We start from the raw sequence: 24,768 nt of genomic DNA, 5'->3' as shown, positions 1-24,768 counted from the left end.
CAAGAATTTATGAAACAATCAAAACACTTCCTAACTCCACGTACTCATCTCCTTTTCTCAGAAGGCAGGTGTGGGTGTTTCAAAACATCAGACACTATTTTGTTTATTTGAATGACATTCTTTGAGTGAACAGCCTCCAGGTGCTAATAAAACACAGGACTAATTAGCCAACAGCAGTGCTAATAAAACATGTAGAAAGAAGTTTTTAGTCAAGGGAGGCTTTTCAGGTACTTGACTCCTGAAGTCCATGCAACAATAGACATACCCTTAGAACACAGTGACAGACACAAGGCACTGTGGCACAGAAGGTGAAGCTGCCGCCTTTGGTGCCAGCCTCTCAAAGTAGGCATTGATTGACTCTAGTCCTGGCTGCTCCACTTTCAATCCAACACCTTACTAATGCACCTGGAAAATCAGAGGAAGACGCTCAAGTCCTGGGGGCCTGCATCCATGTAGAAAACTGGAGGAAGCTCCTGACTCCTGGCTCTGGACTTCAGACCCACTCAGGTCCGGCCATTGTAGTCATTTGGAGAGTGAACAGGAGCATCTTCCAGGTCTCCCTGCACAGGGGCAGGGTCCCAAGGCTTGGGCCATCCTCTATTGCTTTCCCAGGCCAACAGCAAGGAGCTGGATGGGAAGTGACAAGCTGGGACATGAACCGGCGCCCATATGGGATTCCAGTGAGTGCAAGGTGAGGATTTAGCCACTGAGCCATTGCACTGGTCCCCTCAAAACACTTTCAAAACTGTAACTGAACAACACAAAAATGTAAGAAATAGTTTCACAAGTCCAACTCTAGGAAGCAATTCTACAGGCCTTTTAGTACATATTTCCTATTTTACTCCATACAAATAGAAAACCAAAAACGTTGATTGATTCAAACATCAACATTCAGAAACAACTAAATACAAGTAAGTTTATTTATTTTTAATTTTTTTAGAGGGCTTAGACTAACCACTGGTTTATCATTTCCATGAAAGGAAAGACCACATCTATTTCACTCCTCATTTACATCCAACATCTGGGAAGCACCTTACACAAAATAAATGCTTAAACATTTTGATAACTTAATAGAATCATATTATGAGAAACCCAGCAATATTTTCTGGGAGTGTGAAGCTATTTAACAAACTACTTATTTAACATACATAAAAATATTCTGGAGCTATTGACCCTGAGTCGTAGTCCATGTGTGTTACTATCAGCTCTGTGCAGCAAGTCCATTGCTGCAGGACAGCGAACAAGCAGCTCCAGTGAACAGGGACTTAGAAGATAAAAAGTGTGACAGAGACCCCCACAGACAGAGGTAATGCTCTTGTCTCTAGAATTTCCTGATGGATCTCATGAAAAACTATGGGTTCCCCCATGGCTCATCTTGCCTCGGAAGTGCAAGTGTTATATTCCCTTGAATATAACACTGCCCCTGGAGAAGACGGAATCCCCAATGGAACTGCCTCAAAGAACGTAAAAGTTTGACTGAATTACAGATAAGAATGTTCATAGCTGAGGGTTGCTAAACTGACATTCTTTTTATTCCATGACAGGTCAGGGGTGCAGAGAAATCCTCCACCTCTCCACCTCTCTGTCTCTCTCCCTGTCATTTTGCCTTTCAAGTCAATAAATCTTTAACAAAACAAAAAAAGGAAAGAAGAAAATGTATACATACAAATATTCTGATAAACCAATAGAGAAATTGTAAGAATTGTCTAACACTAAGAGAATCAGCACTTATGCTCTACAACCTGGCCACTGATTTCATTTGGCCTTGACCAAATAAATTTTTAAAAACTTAACTGCCAATGGTTATATAGATAATTTGAGAACTGAAGTCAAGATGACTAACAGAATGATGAAACATTATAAAAAAAATGAAGAGTTTATTTACAAAAAGAAAAAAAGAGGACTCCACAAGTGTTACCAAAAGCACTGTCACTTGGCTCATAGCTGCTCACGGGCTCAGCAGCTACAGAGCAGGCCTCATGATCTTAGTAGCTCTGCAGGCATCAATCAGCCACGTATGCAAGCTTCTATGCTTAGGATTTCCCTAAGCATTTATGCCAAATTAATACAAGAGCCCACCTTCACATGCTTCAGGTGCAGATCAGCATTACAGCCTAAAGTACCAAGTGCTTCTTGCATGGAGTCATGTTCTCTGCAACATGATATGAACTCGTGTGAAGTTAAAAAAACATGTAATAGTAAACAGCATTAAATCCAAATTCCACATTACGCTAGTAAGAATATTTTCAACGTAATTTAGGCATACTGGACAAATTAACTAAGTCAAACCACAAAGAGTTTTGTAAACCTTAAAATCATCAAGTCAATCTCTGGCCTACCTTTTGCCAATGCTTCTTTTTTATAAGCCTTAAATATGGCAGATAAATATCTAAGGAAAACCAAGTATATTCTTTTAGTAATCTGCCACAATGCTAACTTAATTTATATACATACGAAGTGGAGCATTGCTGCCAATACCAATCAGAATCAATTTGGTATTTACATAAATAAATGACTTCACCTTCATAAAAACCAAAGTTATAGGGGCCAGCATTGCGGCACAACATGTTGGGCCACGACTTGCAACACTAGCACCCCATACTGGAGCTAGATAGAGTCCCAGGCACTCCATTTTCCATCGAATGTTCCGCTAATGTACCTGGGAAAGGTAAGGAAGTACTTGGACCTCTGACACCCATAGAGAAAGCCAGATGAAAATCCTGGCTCCTGGTTTTAGCCTGGCCTAGTCCAGACCATTGGGGTCATTTGGGGAATGAAGCAGTGGACTGAAAATCTCTTTCTTTTCATCTCTTCCTGTCATTTTGATTTCAAATAAATATCATAGTATATGTAAATATGTTATACAGCTATTTTAATCAGTCATCAGAGGAAGATTCAACTGTCTGATCAAAAGTTCTGTCACTTGGGCCCAGCACAGTAGCCTATCGACTAAAGTCCCTGCCTTGAATGTGCCGGGATCCCATATGGGCGCCAGTTCGTATTAGAGCAGCCCCGCTTCCCATCCAGCTCCCTGTTCGTAGCCTGGGAAAGCAGTCAAGGATGGCCCAAAGTCTTAGGACCCTGGGAGACCTAGAAGAGGATCTGAGCTTCTGGCTTCAGATCGGCTCAGTTCTGCCCATCACAGCCATATAGGGAGTGAATCAACGGACGAAGATCTTCCTCGCTGTCTCTCCTCCTCTCTGTATTGCAATAAACATAAATAAATCTTTTTAAAAAAAGTTTTGTCATTCTCCTGCCTCAGCACCGGAGTATGAAAACACATCCCCAGTGGTGACTGTGGGTCACTTACACAGGACTGGAAGGGATAGGACTCTAAAGAAAAAAAGTTTTCATCCTGCACCTAAAGATTTATTTGAAAAGCAGAGTGACAGAAAAGGGGAGGGAGAGAGAGAGAGAGAGAGTGAAAGAGAGATCTTGCATCCTCCCAAATGTCCACAACAGTCAGTGCTGGACGAGGCCAAAGCCAGGAATTCAGAATGCCCTGTGGTCTCCCATGTGGGTGGCAGGGACCCTGCATTCGGGCCATCCTCCACAGCTTTCCAGCTGCACTTGCAGAAATGCAGTAGCCAAGATTCAAAGTGGCACTCCATGTGGGATGCAGGCATCTCAACCAGCAGCTTAGTGCACTGCACCACAACACCTGCCTCAGGATGAAAAATCTTGCCCAATAAGGATGATAATCTATGGCAATCCTCTCTTGCTTCCACTAGGCAAAGAATAATTGCTTTGTGTATGTATGTATATATATATATATATACACACACACACATATGTGTATATACATAAATACACTTGTGTATTTATGCACATACGTTTGACATTATCCCAACCAATAATAATAGCTGCCAATTTATTAAGTTTGGGAGCTAATGGGTCTCCATACAGTATTACTAACTCTCAAACTACCTTAAGAAAAGGCATTTTTTGCATTTTACTAAGGAGGAAATTGAAATGCAGAAAGCTCAGATAACCATGCCTAGTGTCAAGAGCTCATAAGTGACAGGGGCAAGAGTAGAGTCCTGGGCCACCCCAGGCCCAAGTCTGCCCAACCTACATGCATCGTAAGTAATGACAGGGCCATGTATCAGCTGTGGTGCCCTGTATGTTACACTTCCGTGAGAATTTACAGCCACTTCTCACCCTGGAAGGATGCTTCCATGTATCTCTCTAATTAGCAGATGGAGTTCGGGGAAGTATAAAATTCAATGGGAAAAATTTTTTTCATTGTGTTTCTGCGTGGCTGACAAATTACTGTGATTATTTCACCCGGCATATTCATCTGTAATATCAGCCAAAGACATACCTTTGTATTTTTAGATAATATTAACAATGAAGGCCAAGCATGACAGAATATTATACAAAGAGATCTGAAATACATAAGCGTGGAAGACATGAATTCTCTTGTAGCTGGTGGCAGCACTGGCAAGCCAAACTCGAAATGCACAGAACAGCTGCCTTGAATATTTGGAAGTTAGGACACATATATTACACAGAAGCCATATTAATTTGCTTATCAACAGTAAGAAATATTAATACACAAAGAAATTTTTCACAGGAGAGTTTCATGTCTTTGGCACTACCCACATGGGGGTATACTTTTAAAGTGACTGGCAATGGATTAGGGGCTAAAACAAGTTCAGGGCTTAGCATTCTGGCACAGAGGATTAAGAGCGCTAGTTCACAGGACAGGGGTAGGGGTGGCTAGACAGAAGGGCACCCAACAGCATGTGTGTGGGCTGGATAGTGGAGCTGGTTGGGTTGAACTAGGCTTCAATGCCCATTGACATGTATGAGAGCTGAATGGGATGTGGGACAGACTGTACTCGTCTGCTGTACATACTGGCAAGCACAGGAACCAGCATAGGGGTGCAGCCTGGTGGGGGTTATTGTGAGTTGCTCCAACTAGGCTGCAGCTCCCACTGGTTTATGTGAGGGTCGAGTGTGTGCTGGGCAGAACCAGGCTGGACTGCAACACCTATTGGTTCCAGTGGAAGATAGGGCTGGAAACAGAACCGACCCAGCAATTGCAACCACCAGCTGATTGGGGCGATGCACTGTACCAGGCCCCATACTTGCAAGTACACACAAGAACCTGGTCTGGGTTCACCTCAGACAAAACTTCTTTAGGGATCCCCTCAATTGAACTGCCAGACTCAGATCCCTAACCATGAAAAGAGAGAGGACAGAACAAATCGAACAACTACCCCAGCCATATGTTGGCAGTGAAAAATTGGGCAAACAGAGACTCTAAGATGGACTATGTCAATCAGAGGATTCCTCAGCGACCTCATCGTGCTTGGAGTGGCGAGATTGGCAGCAATTCATAACTGTTGAACTATCAAAACCACTTGAGCAAGACCCTCGGAGCATGCCCCACATCCGGGACCTGGGATGGGTGGGAGACTGGGTGGAGTTTCTCCCTTTACCTTCCTCTTTACCCCAGGTATAGAAAAAAAATGTGGAAATGATAGTCTTACCCACTTCCCTATAGCCCTTGAACCTTTGTGCCCTCATTAACTATGTAAAGATTGTCAAAAACCGGTTCAAACTCCAGTTATACCATTTCCCAACCAGCTTGCTGCTAAGCGCAAGGGAAGGCAATGGAAAGTGGCTCAAGTACTTGGGTCCTTGCACCTGTGTGGAAAACAAGGACAAGTCCCTGGCTCCTGTCTTTGCCTTGACTTAGACATGGCTGCTGTAGCCATTCTAGGAGTGAACCAGTAAACGGCAGATTTACCCCTTCCTCAGTCACTTGTGCTTTCAAATATATAAGTACATAAACCTCAAAACATTAAAAGTGGGACCAGCATTATAGTGTAGCAGGTAAGTTGCCACCTGCCACACTGGAATCCTACGTACGTACCAGTTGTGTGTCCTGCCTGCTCCACTTCCAATCCAGCTCTGTGCTAATGACCTGGGAAGGCAGTACAGACAGCATACGCATTTTGGATCCCCTTCAACCTGTCCCATTCCTCGCCACGGCAGCCATCTAGGGAGTGAACCAACAGAAGGAACAGCTCTCTGTGTCTCTCCTTCTCCCTCTGTAACTTTGTACTTAAAAAAAAAAAAAAAAAAAAAAAACTAAATCTAAAATAAATAAAAGTAAATGAGCTCATTACTACAGAGGAAAATTAATGCCTATTTTGTGGGATTAAAAAAAAACAAATCAAATGGAGAAGTGTCTCCCCATTTCTACCCTGATTCTTTTCATGAAACACTCGGGATGGTACTTTATCACTGACCTTTAACACTACCTGTCTCAGTTAAGTGTTTACAGAGTCTGCTCATATGTAACCCTAGTGTACACAATTTAAAAGGGCAGGGAAAAAAAATCACTCAGAACTTAAATACAAATTCAAAATATCTACAAGGCACTAGGATTTTAAAAAGGTAAACATTGTACTTAGAGAAAGTCATTACAGTAGTTCCCTCCTTATTTGTGGTTTCATTGTCCAGTTTTTAGTTACCCATGGTCAAACACAGTACAAAATTATCAAATGGAAAATTCCAGAAATAAGTAATCCACAAATTTTAAGTCACATGCTCATTTATGAATAGCAATGATGAACTCTCATGTCTTCCACTTCATCCTGCCCAAGAGGTTCAGGGTATCCACACTGCATACCCTACCCGCTTAAGGCACCGATTAGCCAACTTGGTTATGAGCTCAAACGACCTGTGCCAGGGATCGAGTAATCCTTATTTGATTGGGTAATGGTCTCAGAGCACAGGAAGAGCGATGCCTGCAATCTGGATACGCCAAAGGAACCATAAAGAGCTTCCTGTAAGTGAAAGCGCTCTTAATTTGATAAGAAAAAAAGTCATAGGCTCTTCGGACAGATCATACTCACATAATTTATTAAAGTCTACTGCTGTAATTGTTCTATTTTGATTAGTTACTGGTGTTACTCTCTTATTGTAACTAGTTTATAAGTTATCATAACTACATATGCATGGAGGGAAAGGCACCCATAGGGTTTGGCACTCTGTATGGTTTCAGACATCTACTGTGAGTCTTGGAATGTATTCCCCCAAAATAAAGAGGTATGCCCATAATAACAGAAATGTTAGCAGAAGAATCCAACAACAATCTCTTGTTTTTAACAATATGTCAATAGGGACTGGTACTATGGCATAGCTAGCTAGGCCTATGCCTGTGGTGATGGCATTCCATATGGGCACAGGTTCGCATCCTGGCTGCCCACTTCCCATCCAGCTCCCTGCTTATATAGCCTGAGAAGACAGTAGAGGATGACCCAAAGTCTTGTGACGCTGCACCTGCATGGGAGACCCGGATGAACCTTCTGGCTCCTGGCCACAAATCTGCTCAACTCCAGCCACTGCAGCTACACGGGGAGTGAACCAGTGGATGGAAGGTATCTCTCCTTTTGTCTCTCCTCTGTTACTCTGCCTTTCCAATAAAAATAAATAAACCTTTTTTTAAAAAAAAAGTAATATGTATTTCCTATAAAATAATTCTATTTTCCTAGTACTAAATAGAAGTATATTTATATTAAATGTGGGGAGATAAAAAAAAAAAAACAGAAAGGGAGAGTAACAAAAGTCATGGTAGTGTCTAGAAATAAGGGAATTTGTCCAAATGTCACCATATCACAGCACCTACCAACTGCTCCCTTGGCTAGGAGCCATGTCCTAAACAATCCAAAAAGAAAGGTGTCATCAATTCTAGTTTACTCCCACACTTATGACTCTCCAAATTTCAATCCCTGTTTTGTTTCAATAGTCTCTAAGCTTTTACAATAACTAGATCACATTTTTGATAAGCATCCTATTGTAAATACAATTATCCAATTATTTATTACAACAACGAGTAGCAATAACAACTGCTCACATTCAATGAAGCATCCTGCCAACACCAATCGCTTGTCCAAGGCAACAGTGAGGACTAAACGTGAAGAACCAACATCTCTAGGAGCCACTATTCCCACTACCGATGGTCCCCTACTTAGGATGGCTAAATTATTTTTTTTTACTTTACACTGTGTATTCAGTGGAAGCCACATCTGAAATTTTCAAGTTCAGTCTTTCTCCAAGCTAGTGCCATGGGGTCAGATTCTCTCTGTGCAGCTACCCACCAGCCTATGATCATAAGGGATCATACACTGGCCAGTGTGCTGAGCTGCTAAAATACTACCATGTGTGGAGAATTCGCTGCGAGTTTAGAGTCTGGCAAAATAGCCTAGTGACTAAATCCTTGCCTTGCAACCTCCAGGATCCCATATGGGCACCAGTTCTAATCCCAGCAGTCCCACTTCTCATCTAGCTCCCTGCTTGTGGCCTGGGAAAGCAGTCAAGGATGGCCCAAAGCCTTGAGACCCTGCATCCACGTGGGAGACCCAGAAGAGGCTCAAGGCTCCTGGCTTCAGATCGGCTCAGCTCTGACCACTGCAGCCACTTGGGGAGTGAACCAACTAGATGGAAGATTTTTTTCTCCATCTCTCCTTCTCTCTGTATATCCACCTTTCCAATAAAAACAAACAAATCTTTAAAAAGAGAGAGAGAGAAAATAAAGTTCAACTCATAATGCTTCCAACTGACAATGCTTTAGGGGGAAGAGGACCACAGCCTCACTATAAATGGAGGTACATCAGATGCGGGCATTGTAAGCATCATAAGTTAAGCCACCTGTAACTTCGGCCTTCCATATGGGTGGTCAGTTCAAGTCCCAGCTGCTCAATTTCTGATCCTGCTCCCTGCTGATGCACCTGGGAAAGCAGTGGAGGATAGCCCAAGTGCTTGGACCTCTGCACTTAAGCGGGAGACCTGGATGAAGTTCCTGGCCACTGCAGCTATTTGGGGAATGAACCAGTAAATGGATGATTCTTCTCTCCCTGTCTCTCTGGTTCTCTATTTTTCAAATAAACAAACACATTTTTTAAAAACAAAAAATTTACAGGCAACCTGCAATTGAGTTCCTAGGGAGCAATAATCCTAATGAGTGAGAGTAAAGTCAGAAAAGGGCATCAAGAACCTTGAGGAGCAGTGCTAAGCACAGGAAGCTCACACCACTGACTACAGAGGACTCTATTTTAAACCGAAGCCTCTGTCTCCACACCCCGCCCTGACCTCAACCACGATAACCTACTACCTGAAAACCCCAATCTAGAATGCCACTTCTACAGAAAGTCTACATTTTCGATCCAGCCATTTCATTCAGTTAGAAATTCTGTATGCTAAATTTTCTTAAGAGGATGTCTTCAAATTTTATATCCACTTCTACCACACAGTCCATTATAATTTTTTTTAAAGAAATGATCATGAGTTGGACTCAATACTCCATGTAATGATTTAAGGTGCTGCCAAGCACATTTAGCACATTCCAGTCACACACTGCATCAATCTGTTGGTAATGAGATAAGGGACAATAAATCCAACAGAGAGGTCAGCAGTAATACTCAATGGCCCAGATATGCTATTATGATTGTCCAAATCATTTTCTTCAAGTCAGAAAGTGGGGAAGGTTTATGTTAAACTACAGTTAAAACTTCCAAACAATTCAACTTCATTAGAGAATGAAGAAGAAATTTTTTTTCTTGTGAGCTTAAAAAAACCCCTCTATTCCAAAGGCTATAGAACTGTGCTCGCTTCAGCAGCACATATACCAAAGGCTATAGAACCTCAGAAAAAGTCATGTTAAGAAAGAGATTAAGATATGAAACAAGATCTTTAAAATAGTAAGTGTAATCATTGAAAAGCCAAGTTAATCTGCAAACCTGAAAGTATTATTTTTAAATCACTTAATTACACCCTAAAAATAACATACAAATGAAACCTATTGTTCGCTATACAAAAACTAAGTTGCAGAGTTGGTTTATACTTGGTATCAGAGCTTTGAATTAGGATTCATTCTTGCTCACTTTTTTCTCTTTTCAAGTTAAAAAAAAAAAAACCTACAGACAAGCCTGATCAATCATTAAGAGGGTCTGGTTCTGATATTATACGAGTTCTGTCAACCTTAATCAAATCGCTTGCCAGATTGTAGATAAGTAATGACTTGCTTGGGTTCAGCAAGGCCAGAGTTTTCCTGGTGAAGTTTATACATCTCCAGAGTGAAAATAAACAGCCTCACACCTCTTGCTGGGAGCTGCTCTCCGCTGCTATTACAACGAAGTTCATGCCAACAAACTTCAGTTTCAGCAATATCTATTTTCTTTCCATCCTTCCCAATCTCATTATCAAAACCATTTTTGAACTATGTATCAGGCAGTTGACAATCATTAGCTTATACCAAAATAATGTAAATTAACTCCTCCTAACTACTTTAGAGGTTACATTTGTCTTAGCCAGCCTTATACGTTGATTAAAAATAAAAGCTAAGGATAGACAAAAGCAATACTTGAATTACATTTGCAAAGTTTGAATTCATATTCAGACATATTCAAGAAGCAAAACATCAATTTTAATGCCAGCATCCTGGGTCACGTTAGGAAAGCACTGGTTCCCTGGAACATCCACAACCCAAAGCACAGATGTAAAAGGAGCCTCGTGTCTAAAATGTACTCTCTGCTAATTTCCTCACTTCACATACAATTAGTTCGGGCTTTGACACTTCATACTCAGCTGTTAGACAATTTCTAAGCACTCAAGTATTCTTGTGGTTTTAAAGAAAGGCTAGAAAGCAAGAGGCCTGGTGGCTACGACAAGAATGAAAACGTTTTAAAATATAGGATACCGTGGAGTCAACTCCATCCTAAGCAAAATTGATTTGAACATTTTCTACGAGGTCAATACAATGCAGAATGCAGCTTTTGTGGTTTAGAAATATCAAAGGTTAAAACAACCATCTAAAAATGTAACTATTTTATAACCTAAAACACCTCAATAGCAAAACCCCTTCCAAGCAACACCTTTCTCCAACATTCAACTGATTTTAAAGCGCACCTGACCTTGAGCCAGACAGCTGATACCAATGTTCATTCATTATCTCATGAACATGTTACCATCTCATACACTACTTGGACAAAAAAAAAGGGGGGGTAAAAATATCCAAGAAAGTAAAAGTTATTTAGGAAATGATCATGGACAGAAACAAAAGGGAAGGAGAAAAATGATCCTGCACTCGGCATAAAATGGTGTACGAAAGGAGCCCTGTCATGGTCAGTTACTCCTCTGCAGGGGCACAGGGCTGGGTGTGCTCCGACTCCTCCTAGGCCTGTCAGACTAGGTCAGGACTTTGCTTTCCAATCCCCCCTGGAGGCGCCATTCTTAGGAGTCTGCAGGGCCCTCAGACAGCCTTGCTGGGCAAGAGCAATCCCTGCTCTTTTGTCACCATGCTATTTATTGTTAACTGCCCAAGAACACACGCAGCACACATTCACTATAGGTGAATCAGACACAAAGATGCCAGCATTTCTCAGTGGATTCTAAAGAACCTCTGCAAACAAATGGGAACTTGTTTGCCCACTAAATGTCAAGAGATTCTTTTTTCCAGAAAATTCACATTCCAACATTTAAAAAAAAAAATCCTTACATGTACATATGAAAAACTGCAAACTCAGTTTCTCATTCTTGGTAGTTGAGGCCTGTAGCGTTTGATTTGGGAAATCTGTTGAGTAGTCTGCACAACCAGAAAAGGCCTCACTCACGTCTGGAGTATCCTGTACATGTGTACAATTGGCAAATCTGGCAAAGTGCTACAGTTTCTGTGCTACGGGGCAAATCAAGGTCTTATCTTTTCCCTAATCTGGGAACAGAAATTTAAAAATTGTTTTCAAAGTAGTGGGATGCATCAGCCTGGACTTGCTAGGGTTCATATTTAGAAACTCCCTCTGGGGGTTAGCTGCAAGTCTCTCAGAACATCAGTAATAAACACACAGTCAAACCCCCAGGCTAAAATTGTTCCAATGCCGCAAAACACTGATATCAACTCCCTGCACAAGCTGCATTGTATGATTAAAAACCCCACTGCGGCTGCTGTCATAGGAATGAAAATGAAATTATTGTGAGACTAACCACCATGAAAACAGCTCTTTTAAAACATATCCTCAAACACAAAAGAACGAACGAATAACGACAATTATGTTTGGTAAGCTAACAGGCCACAGTTAATAACCAATCTTTAATGATTCAATTTTGGCTTTAGTTAGCCACTGGATTATTTTACAAAAATAAACTTAGCTATTAAATATATTATGAAAGTTACATAAAAGACCTTCTAGGTCTACAGTCAAAACATGACCATTGAAATTTCTCTTAGGAAGGAAATCGAACTAAAATGCAAAACAATTTAAAACAAAGAGCTTAGAATTAGGGACTTGGAGTAGAAGGTTGATTTGTTTCATTCCAAGTTCAAAAAGGACTTGTACAATAAAAAAGGAAATATGCCTAATTTTCATTAAATTGGGGTTGGGGACAGTTAAGATACCAGACAGCAGGTGTCTGGTCCCTTCGCCCCCTACGGGGAACTCCGGAAGAGCGGGACTGAGTTTCTTGCTCCTGGCTCAGAAACCAGCTAGACCCACCAGGTGTGAACATCAGGGGAGTGAACCAGCCGAGGGAAGCTCACGATCTCCAACTTGCTCTTTTTCTTTCTCTCAAACGTTTTAAATATTGGAGAAAGTAAAATAGGAATCAGATGTAGGTTTAAAAATTGGAACAATTCTATTCAAATCATAATGACTTAAAAATACGCTGTTAGGTAGAGGAATATATTAGAATTAGAATTAAAATTTACTCTAACCCATCAGAACCATCATTGTACAACATTACTATAGTTCTCCTCAATGTAGAACAAAACCTGTCATTTCGTTTTAGATGAACATCCAAGATTTAACGGAAGAAGCACCAGAATGGCCTCACTTTTAAACTAAGCATAAATCAAACACAGGGTTAAATCACAGGCACAAGAAAAATGTAGGCCTGCCAGGCAGGTCTACACTGAAATTCAATCACCTAACAAGAACTGGTAAAACTGTCTCCTCGGATCTAGCAGCCCCAAGGTCTAGAGTTAGGGACACCAGACGGCAAATGTGTTGTTAATTCACCGTCACCTTCAGAATCGCACCAACAGGGCACGGATGAAACGAGGACAGCCCAACTCCAGCGAAGCGCTCTGATCCGCAATCTCGCATTTCCTTACTGGCGTTTTAGGCAAAGCACCTATAACCCTGTGATCATTTTCATAGCCAATCAATTATCAGACGTTTTCAGTATGTCCCAAGCTATGAGTTATCAAGTTGAATGAGGCTTAATCCCACTTCCTCCCGGATTCCCCTCACCCACACTCACCCTCAGTCACTAGGAAGAGAGGAACAGTTTGAATTCCTGAAATAGAGGTGAGTGATAAACAGTTTCCAGGGGAAAACATGTTCCTTGCCCAATTCCCACTGCCTGTTATTCACTGTGTTGTTATTTTGTTATAAAACAGCCTTGAGGCAAAACCATGAGAAAAGTCAAAATAAATGAGCAAAAAACATCTCTTATCCCCAGCTTATGTGGCTATTTTTCTTTTTATTGCAATTAAAGAAACTGCCAAGTTCTGATGTCACTACAGTAATTTCAGCCTGATAAAAGTAGTATTTTAGCCATTAAAAACATTCGTTCCCCTTGCCAATATTACTTCCAACCAGACAATGTGTACAATTACTCACTGAATAAATATCAAATTATAGTAAAAGAGAGAATACTAATTATTTTGTTTTGATACCATAAAAAAGCCAGTAGCTGTCAGAAATTTCCATCATGAGACAGAAGCCAGAATGCACACTGCAGTCCCTGTGTACCGAGTCCCCATAACACTGCGTATCTAAAACACAGACAATATATGACGTCAGTACCAAATGACATTGCACAGAAAATACACATTTTAAACATGCAAAATTGCTAAAATATTCAAAACAGTTGGCAAGCATTTCAATAATAATGTGAAAATGGATGCCCTAGAATCTCCAGCATCAAACTTTTTTTCTTTCAAGCTTCCCTTGGTTTTCTCTCCCAGAACTTGACATTGAGAGCCACTGATCTCTGTGCTGAAGTCATTCTCAGATCTGGAGAAGACAGAGACACTCGAACATCCTACTACCCAGATGCTCCACCCAGCTCTCAACACTTCAGACCTTGCTAGGGAGAATCTTCACTGCAGACCCACTGAATCCGAACCTGCAACAGTAACATGACAATCCCACACCACCATCCTTGCCAAGAAATTCAAATACATCTTAAAGCAATTCAGGATGTCTGACCCTTTAGTGTGTGAGGCAGAGCACAGCATGCAGTGAGGAATCCCACATGGGGGAAATCATGGAGCCTATTCTAGGACAGGAAGAGAATGACGCACACAATTTTGACTCCGACGGTGCCATGAAAGATGTATTCCCAGGCTGCAAGAGACTCGATGTGGAATATTCAGGAATGCAGAGTGGCTAAGGAAGGAGAATGACCCTGTAGACACCATGAAAAATCGGGGCTCCTCCTCAGTGAACAGCTGAGGAATTCGAAGTGCTTTGAAGGCTGCTGTGAGACAACCAAATGTATGTTTCGGAAAGCGGATTACTCTGGCAAAACACACAAAACTCAATGAGGAAGCTCAGCGCGCAGTGTGAGTGGGGAGTGGCTAAGGAAGTCTCAACAGGGTTCAGATTTCTTATCTCCCAATTGTTGGAAAAAAGGGTGGAGGGTAAGGTAATGAGAGGTAAGAGGCGAGAGACCTGCTGCTAAGGACTCAGCTGCACACCTAAACATACAGCAGTACGAACTCAACTCGGCAGACTTAAAATAAGACTTCAGTGATTCAGGAGTCTACAAATAAAATTACTGACATAAAGTACTACACAGAAAAATGTATGAAGTGCACACCATTGGATTATCTGTGGATCCCAGAAAACATCCTGAACACGATCTTGTTGCTTGGCTAACTCAACAATATCAGTCTTCTCCTCTAAGTTATTTATCTCCCTGTTCACAGTTAGAAAAGTTTAGGTAAAGCAGAGAGAAGCGGGGCACTGGTCAATTTGTATTTGACGTCTAACTTGGTATAGTAATGAATACATATAATTGGGCCAAGAGACAGCTTCAAGTAAATTCTCAGCCATACCCATGCGTGGGAACAGTTAGCAAACACCATATTTACACAGCATAGTCATTTCTGATACTGATACACTTAGACTACTGGGAAAGTTCCAGTATCCTCTTTAAGAGGGAAAGAATACCAGACATTAACTTCTTCATGATAAACTAAGGATTACATTTAAAGTGAAAGAGGCCAGCAAGCAGAGACTGTCTCCACTTTCAACTGGGACTGCTTTGGAAACGTTATGTTTCAAAACTTATGTTGAACTACAACATATTTTCTCTCTCCTAAATTCCATGTGTGATGGGTGTATAGTTGAGCATCACCAAAAACCCTGTGTCAAGGAGCCTTAGTCCTGCCGAGGCCTTTCAGGGTCATGTGACCTAACACCTGGCTGACAGAAGAGAATGTCTCCACACCATCCTTTGCAAACCTCAAAAAGACCAGTACAGTGGCCAGAACTAACAGGCTCTGGGCCACTCAAAACAGCCTTTTCTCTCATTCTTTTGAAACATAATCTATGTCTTTGAGTGCCCCTCCAGGACAAAAGGTGAATGGGGTATCTCTATTTCAACTCATCCGCACATCCCCCTCTGGCAGCTCAGAGAGCCCATCCCTATGTGTGGCTGGCTGTGAAGATTGACCCTATCAGGGAGTGCTGTGCACAGCAGGATGAATTAAAGCTGAAATGCTGACAACTGCAATGTCTCTCCAACCCAAATGGCTGGCAGTGAAGCCCATCACCCAGAACGTCCTGAGTAGGTCCTCCCATCACAGAGGCTCCACCACAGCTTCCTTCAAATCAGAGACGTCTGACTCACCTGTACCATCTGGTGTTTGTGTCTTACTGCTTGTGGAATCAACTGTATTTAGCATGTTAGGAGTTCCAGCAAGGCAAACAGAAGCTCTCAATGCATAAGGCACAGGATGGCAGCAACTGTGATAAAGGTTTATAACCAACATTCTTCTTCCTGACTGAAGTGTGCAGTCCTATTTTCCAAAATCTTCCTGCAGAAGACACCCTAGCTCCATTTTCTTCCATTTTTAGTGAACAGTTATTTCCAAGAAAAACACTGTGCTCCACTTTATACTCAAAAAAAAAAAAAAAAAAAAGAATGCTTAGCTGGTGGTCTCATCAACACAGTTGCAAGTGCTGACGACACATTTAATTTTAAACATGAAGAATTCAGGCTACCTTAGGTAAGCCCTTGCCCATACTTTGGAGGAAAAACATGCAAAATATGAATGACTTTATCACAGGATTCAGTTTATGGAACTGCAACTGGAATTAACTATATTACTTTCAATCCAATATAACGTATAAATCATGAAGTCATGGCCATTTTAAGATAGCCACTGGGATCTCATTTGCTATAATTTAGGAAGAAGTATTATTTCCTTTCTTCCCACAACGATAAACATGCCAATAAAATGAACTGTGAATTCCAAAACACACAAGACTCCATAACAACTGGAAAAGCTTGAGTTTGTACTATATACAATAACACAAATAAATCTGGCAAACAATGAGCAGGACAAGAGAACAGACATAAATGCACATACCATTTGGGCTCATTTGTATAAAATCTGAGTATAGGTAAAACTGGTCTATGGCAAGCCCAGTCCCCGCAGTGTTACTGCGAGGAGAGCAGGCTCCTTGGGAAAGGCAACTCGGGCACCTCCCAGGTGCAGGAAATGCACCCTCCTCCTGCCTCAATAATGATTACCGCAGGTATGTGCAAGTTCAACAATTCACTCAGCTGTTTGCTCCATGCACTTAGTGCATACATTACATTATGCCTCCCTTGGGGAAAAAATGCAAAATTGCTTCCAAGTGTCTTCCACATTGCAAAGCTAAGAACACTGTAACATGCTGAGAGTACAACAGCCACATTTAGCTACAGTAAACTTTGCAAGAATCCTTCACTTTTTAGTACTCCAAAGAGATAACTCAAAGTAACACACAAACATGGATACCAAAATTAATAATAATTTTTAAAACAGCTAACAGGTATAGAGAAATTTACTATGTGCCAAGTGCTCTAATCTCATTATCGCATTAATCCCCTCAACAAGATACTATTGTTATCAGCTGTACTTTACAGATAAAGAATCCAAGGTTTAGGTCAAGATTTGTTGTCTCAACTCACTTGAATAACAAGAGGTAAGCACGCTCTTCTCAAATTCTCCCTTTTTATCAGGGAAATATAAAAACAAAATCAACCACATGGTTCTCGGCATCAAAACACCAGCTGAAGATGTTAACTGAAGCTCAATAATATAACCTGTATTTTTTTCCTATTAAGATTAAAAGGCTTCTCACCAACTCTGAAGAATTGAGGTCCCTACTCATATTCCAACTGATACACAGCAGAGTGCAATGTTCTTTGGGGAAGTGTTTTATTATCTCTGCTCATCAAAATACATCTCACTGCAAAGTTACTAAACAACTGTGAACCCAGACAGGCACAAAGCTAACTTGTGTGTTTACAACAATTCATTCAAGAGCTCTTTCAATCTGGCCATGCTAGTAAGAGGCACGCCTAGCTTTAAGGTGGAAAACAATCCAATCCATTATCAAAAAGGCTGCTCTATTTGCTAAACACATTGTATTGGGACAAGAATCGGACACAGGACTATGTGGAAGTAGGATGAAAGGAACTGCGCACTCAACACAATTTTAGTCAGGGATAAAAATCTATGAAATTAACTATTTAAGCATGCTGCTGTGCTGCTCTGCACTAGCTGAAAAGGACTGGAGTCCCCATCCTGGGAAGATGAAAACCAATCGCCGACCCCAGCCTCAAATCAGAACTAGTCTTCTTGAAAAGTAAGCAAGAGACAACGGAGTTAACATTCTGGAAAAAAAGGTGCATATCCCAAAACTGGAGCAGGCGAGGAAGGGCAGTCATGCCTCTTGGAAAGCTTTGCACCAAAGATTTTACAATGTTTTTAGCAGAGGCATTTTCATTTACTTGGGCAAAGCCTCAAGAGCACGAGAAATTAGAGAGGATTCTTCAAAAAGACAACAGAAAAGGCAGATACACCCTCACTGAATTAAAATGCTATCATAATGTAACAAAAACACGATAAACTCATATCAAAACAAAAGCATAAACCAAAACATGCCTATCCAGACAAGCATTTCAACTCCGCAAAAACAATTTGCTCCACATAAAAGTCTTGACTTTCACTCTCACTTCATAAAGTTATTAAAACAATACATGAGCCCTTCCAGGCAAGACCAAACCGTAACACCATTTTACACATTTATCAGAAGATCTTCCAGAGAGAACTCACCAAGTCTGCAACGTGTACGTGCTTGTGTCTGAGAGGGAGAGCAGCGAGGCAGCTCTGGGATGACACTGGAGTTCACTGCAGAGCTTGCAAACACGTCCCCACGTTGCTGCTTGTAATAAAGTATGGACCAGCAAGCTGCCCTGGGCTTGGGTTTTCTCTTACAAGATAAGCTGTTAAGTCATGCCTTGATTTTAGATCTGCTAACATATGGAGTCTTCTAATACAGCCCTCTCCCCGCCTCCCAACCCCCTCCCCAATCACCACTCAGCTCACTCCCTACACACACACACACACACACACTCACACACCCTCATACAAAAAAGGCACTGCAGGGCAGAAATTCCTCAGGTGCTCGCTAATGGAATTCCCAGGGTCTTGGAGCCGCTTCGGGGATCAAGAGATCTCACAGCCCCTGCTGGGGTAAGGAGCAGTGAGTCTGTTCCATTTAATCAAATACAGAATGAATTTTCAGCTCTATTCACTAGCTTGTCTCAGGGCTCTCAAAAGGCACCAGGCAGCTAGAATCACACACATGTGGCTCTTTTAGGCAAGTATAATTAGTTTGATTTTAAAAAGCCACATTAATAATATCACCTCAGGACCATTATTCAGGGGACAGATGACAATGATACTGTATGTTTTAAGCCTGACAATGGGGAACAGGGCACAAACAATGAGGGGAAACCTTAAGGATTAAAAGAAAGAAAAACCAACAAACCAGCTTTTCTTTTCATCGCAGTCCCTTAGTTTCAAAGTGCTATTAAGTATATTCTACACACCATTCCTTAATTTTAATAAGAAACCAATAGCAAGAAAAGTTCTCTGCATACTCTAGTGAATTTGTGCCGCACAACAAAGACCTATCACATGGAATGTTCACATACAACATAAAAAGTTAAGTAAAACATTCTATAATTCAAGCCAAGCTAGCAAAACTTCTTGAGAAAAACACCAAAGGAGAGAGGTGAAAATACCGTAAAAGCAATCCTCCCAAACAATACATTTAGCGACCAGACCTCAAGTTCCATTTCTAGTGTAATTAGTTTGTATGAACTAGAAAGAGCATCTATCTAAAGAAAGGCTCCGCGGCGGGCAGTTCATCTATAGTTCTACGTGTTGTGTTTGTACTGTATAGTCCCATCGCTAATCACAGGTGTCTACACAATAAAACAGCAGTTTCTCAGTTCACTATTTTTTTTCATTTTTCTCCCTAATTTCAATGCATCACTCCTGCAATCACTTCCCTAGCATCTTATGAAGAATAATCACCAATTTTTAGTCGAAACATGCACCCAAGAAACACTGCTAGAGAAGAAAGTCTACTTTCACTTCCATTTGGCAAACCCATACATGATGTCATCTAGAGTCAGGAAAGTGCCAGAATGTGGGAAAAAGAGAGAGAGAGAGAGAGAACTAGCACCTTGAACTGTGCAGCTGCTCGAAGTCCCTGTCCTACACCTTGATGCAGGGAAGGGGTGGTGTTATCTTGAAGTGCCCCAATTCCTTCCATGCAAAATCAAAGCACCTGCCAAGAAAGCAAAGCCTTGGGAAGCTAACCAACGCCAAGCTAGAAGGGCTGCTGCAACTGCTTGGGGTGCTGGAGTCAGGGCTGTTGAAGTACTTTACACAGCCATCAATCAAAGCATCCCAAGTGGGTTACTACACAAACAATAGCACAGGACCTCTAGGAACTGATTTTCCTGATTGACTAAACTATTCAAACAAAGACAGATTTCCCAAATACTATATCCGAGTTTTTGCATGAAAGTTAAACAATGTACATTAGTGGGCTTTTTTTTAATAGAAATATAAATGTTTCTGCTCCACATGCTGCCAAACACACACCCAGGGCACGTCTTTACAAAATGAAACAGGTTTTCTCCATCCTTCTCTTATAACTTCAAGTATGTGGCAGTTTATTTCAACATGTGCACAACAGAAACTCCAGTATCCAATGCGTCTCTGAGTACTTTTTTAGTTAAGCTCTCATTTTTCAATTTCCAGAAATTTTTGGCAGGTTTTCTTTTCATCTTATTCTAATACTTCAACTACGCTCACTGTACATTTTCAACTACAAATGAGACTCCCACGAAAAAGAAAAGGCTACGAACTGTAGCCCAGTGTCTAGAATGATTACTAAGAATACAACCATTTTCCCTCCCCAGCCAGGTCCCACTTCTCGCAGGCACTGCCCCAGCGCCACGCCAAACGTCAGATGGAAACCAGGGCTGTGGTGTCACGGAAGCAAGGAGCCAGAATTCACCGACTTTCATCTCAACTGCCACTGGCCTGAGAACAAAGTCTCATTTTACCTTAGTCCAACCTCTATGTTTTCCAAGGTGTCTGATTTGGGAGACAAAGGCTGGCTTTCTGTTCATGCGGTTTCCCCCAAATGCTGGATCCCAAGGGGAAAGCAGCCCGCCCCGCAGCACCTGCCACCCTCTGCGGTCGCCAGCAGGAAAGGCAGGCATTCCACCTGATTTGGTGGGGAGAGAGAGAACAATGCAGGGAAGGGCACGGGAGCCTATCTCCCCTCCGCGGGTGATTTATTACTGAAATTCCTAGATGTGGAGAGAAAGCAACAAAGGTCTGGAAGTTGCAGTCTGCAATAAATAGCGGGCGGTAATGTATTTAACAAATGATAATGCAATCCACAGAAAGCTTTACAGAGGAGAAGGAAAAATATACTCCCTGGGGCTGGGAAGTCTCAGCCTCTGAGAAGGCAGAGAAAGATACATTGTGCAGGAAATTTCCCTGGCTTCTCCCCACACATAAATCACCATCTCCCGCGGGCGCGCTGCGGGGATGGAGGTGGGGAGCGACGAGGGACCCCGCTCCCTCGGGAAAACGCGCCGGCGCCCCTGCTCCCCCGCCACGCCGCGGCTCACCTGCCCCGGCAAATCACACCGTCTGCCACTGCAGCACCGTGTCACTGACACCTCACCCAGCCTCCTCCCCACACCAGGTGGCTCCCAGTCCCCGGGTCGCGGACCGCCAGAGCCCCCCGTTGCGCGGGCATCCGTCAGCTGCGGAGCCAGGGGACCCCCACGCTCCCAGGGGCCCGGCCGCCCGTGGGACCACCAGCTCTCCAGCCGCGTGGCCCCCAAGCCCCATCTCGCCCTCCCTCCGACGCAGCTGCGGGATCCCCACCCCCGCACCTTTCCGCGGGGCTGCCGAAGCCCCCAGACCTCCTGCGCGGCAGCCGGCTCCGAAAGCCAGCCCCAGGTCATGCCCCCCCCCGCGCGCTGGCGGCGGCTACGGCGGCGGCTGCGACCCGAACGGGCCCCTCCATGCACCGGGCAGCGCAGCCGGAGGGCGCGGCGCCTCGCACGCCGGGGCGGGGGTGCTGGGGCCGGCGCCGGCTCCCCGAACTCGTCGCTCCGAGCCGCACGAGCCGGGCTCCCGGGCTCTGGGCACAGGAGCCGGGGGCGGAGTCTCGCGGCGCGCCCCCGAGCCGCGCTCCTCCTCAGCCGGGCGCGCGCCCGCCGCGGCCGGCGGTCAACGCGCCAGCGGCCGGAGGCGGGCCGAGGGAGGTGCGCGCGCAGCCTGCCAGATCAGCGGCGGGGATGGGCCGTACCAACCTGGCGGGGGGCGAGGGGCCGCCGGGCCGAGCAGCGCCCGCTCTCCGCCGCCCACCCGCCTGCTCACACCTGCGTTCCCCCCCCTCGGGGAGCACAGGAGGGGCCGTCCTTTGGCTCCGGGCAGGTGAGAACGAGTTGGCTGAGCCGGGCTCGGGGATTCTTCTGACGCGTGCACTCGCTCCCCCTGAGAGTCGGCGTTTGGGCTGGTGCACGAGTGGCCCTCGGGAAAGGCGGCCGACTGGTGTCCCTGCTCGCGGCGCTCACCTGGTGTCGGTGTGTGTGCACCCTTCCTGAAGCTCTCTCACCCCTTCGCCGAGTTTCCAGGTCGCGTGTCCTCTGCGTCCGCCCGCCCTCTCCCTCCCTCCAAGACAGGTTAGCCAGACTGCTCAAGGCCGGCAGGTTCCGTGTCCGCTAATGAAACCTGCCTGGCCTTCGGCCCAGGATCTTTGCAAGGAGTTCGTTGGGCCTGGCCAGGTGATTCTGTCTCACTGAACTGAAACGCAAAGAGAAAAAAGGGAAAATTGCTTCTATTTAAACGGTGGCTGTGAAGCATGAACACAGTACTTGTTGAAAAACATCTACCACCTTGGGCATTTGAGGATCACATCTTCTATATAATTATTATTAATTATTATTATTACCAGCTCATTATTTTATGGCTGTGATCATTACAATTTGTTTAACTATAAAAGGAGCTCTAATAACACTTGATGTTCAAAAACACACCGTACTGAACTTAAGCAGAAACGTGCCAGTTTCTCCCCTTTCCTTCTTGTTCCGTTTTTTTTTAAGATTTACTTATTTTTATTTTTTTTTTTAAAGATTTTATTGTTATTGGAAAGCCGGATATACAGAGAGGAGGAGAGACAGAGAGGAAGATCTTCCATCCGTTGTTTCACTCCCCAAGTGAGCCGCAACGGCCGGTGGGGGCCGATCCGAAGCCGGGAACCTGGAACCTCTTCCAGGTCTCCCACGCGGGTGCAGGGTCCCAAGGCCTCAGGCCGTCCTCGACTGCTTTCCCAGGCCACAAGCAGGGAGCTGGATGGGAAGTGGAGCTGCTGGGATTAGAACCGGTGCCCATATGGGATCCCGGGGCTTTCAAGGTGAGGGCTTTAGCCGCTAGGCCATGCCTCCGGCCCTACTTATTTTTATTTGAAAGGCAGAGTCGGGGGGGGGGGGGGGTGGGGGGGAGAGAGAGAGGTCTCCCTTCTCCACTGGTTCAGTCTCCAGACGGCCACAATGGCTGGGGCTGAGCCGCTGAGCAGCCCGAGCCAGGAGCTTCCTGCCAGTCTCCCAGTGGGTACAGGGAACCAAGCACTTGGGCCATTCCTCACTGCTTTCCTAAGCCATTAGCAGAAAGCCAGATCTGAAGAGGAGGAGCCAGCACCAAACTGGGCCCAAATGGGATGCTGGGGCTGCTTGCTTGCATCTTACTCGTGATCTTAGCCAAAAAGCTGAGAAGCGATTCTTGGTTGCATTTTAATGAGAAATGCTTTAGAAGTGTGGCTGAATCCCACCTGGGAGCTCTGGATTGCCTTCCTGGTTCCTGACTGTCCTGCCTCAGTCCTGGCTGGATAATGCTTTGGAGGAATGAACCAGAAGGTGGGAGCACTCTCCCTCTCTCTCAAATAAATAAATAGAGAAACTAAGCAAGGAATTGAGAACATGTTTTTGAAGTAGAGTTCTGAACTGCTATGCTCATCTCTGTCGTTCACAACAGCCAAGACATGAAAGTGACGCAGCCCGAAGGGATGGACAAAGATCTGTAGGTATTCACAGCAGAATACCATATAACCTTTTCAGAAAGGGAGTGTTGCCATTCATAACAAGGAATTAGAGGATATTATGCTAAATTAAATAAGCCAAGCACAAGAATACAAACATTCTATGACCGAACTTATATGGGGAGTCTAAAAAGTTTACTTCAGAGAAGTAGAAAATCGAAAAAAAGAAGTGATTTCCAGAGACTGGTGGGGATGGGGAAAAGAAAGTGTTGATAAAAGCGTACAGTTTCGGTTAGACTGGAAGAATACTTTTTAGTGATTTATTGCTCCGCATGGTAATTAAAGTTAACAGTGTAAACAAAGGTAAACAAAGTTAACTACACATTCAAAAATGATGTTAGGCCCGGCGGCCTGGCCTAGCAGCTAAAGTCCTCGCCTTGAACGCCCCAGGATCCCATATGGGCACCGGTTCTAATCCCGGCAGCTCCACTTCCCATCCAGCTCCCTGCTTGTGGCCTGGGAAAGCAGTCGAGGAGGGCCCAATGCATTGGGACCCTGCACCAGCGTGGGAGACCTGGAAGAGGTTCCAGGTTCCCGGCTTCGGATCGACACGCACCAGCTGCTGCGCTCACTTGGGGAGTGAATCATTGGACGGAAGATCTTCCTCTCTGTCTCTCCTCTCTGTATATCTGACTTTGTAATAAAATAAATAAATCTTTAAAAAAATGGTGTTGATGAGGTGAAAACTAAGTGTACACAGATCAAAACATCTTTTTGTACCTTACATATATACACACATATTATTTGTTACTTAAAAATAAATTGTAGGGCTTGGCAGTGTGGCCTGTTGGCTAAGGTCCTCGCCTTGATCCCATATGGCCGCTGGTTCTGGTCCCGGCAGCTCCACTTCCTCTCTGTCTCTCCTCCTCTCAGTGTGTCTGACTTTGTAATAAAAATAAAATAAATCTTAAAAAAAAATAAATAAATAAATTGTAGGGCCTTGTATAGTAGCCTAGTGGCTAAAGTACTCACCTTGCACACACCAGAATCCCATGTGTGCACTGGTTCTAATCCCAGCAGCCCCACTTCCCATCCTGCTCCCTGCTTGTGACCT

At 43.7% G+C, this 24,768-nt stretch overlaps 1 protein-coding gene across 1 annotated transcript in view; it reads right to left on the bottom strand.

Moving 5' to 3' along the window:
• CDON (cell adhesion associated, oncogene regulated) overlaps nt 1-21,815 on the bottom strand; it is a 118,360-nt gene extending 96,545 nt beyond the window's left edge. The window contains exon 1 of the mRNA XM_058664131.1: nt 21,508-21,815. The gene's annotated coding sequence lies outside the window, so the exon portion shown is untranslated. The remainder of the gene's footprint in view (nt 1-21,507) is intronic.
• Nucleotides 21,816-24,768: the final 2,953 nt, after the last annotated feature.

The sequence above is a fragment of the Ochotona princeps genome, chromosome 4 (genome assembly GCF_030435755.1).
Source record: "Ochotona princeps isolate mOchPri1 chromosome 4, mOchPri1.hap1, whole genome shotgun sequence".
Taxonomy (NCBI): Eukaryota; Metazoa; Chordata; class Mammalia; order Lagomorpha; family Ochotonidae; genus Ochotona; species Ochotona princeps.
This window is presented reverse-complemented; position numbering and strand designations above follow the sequence as displayed.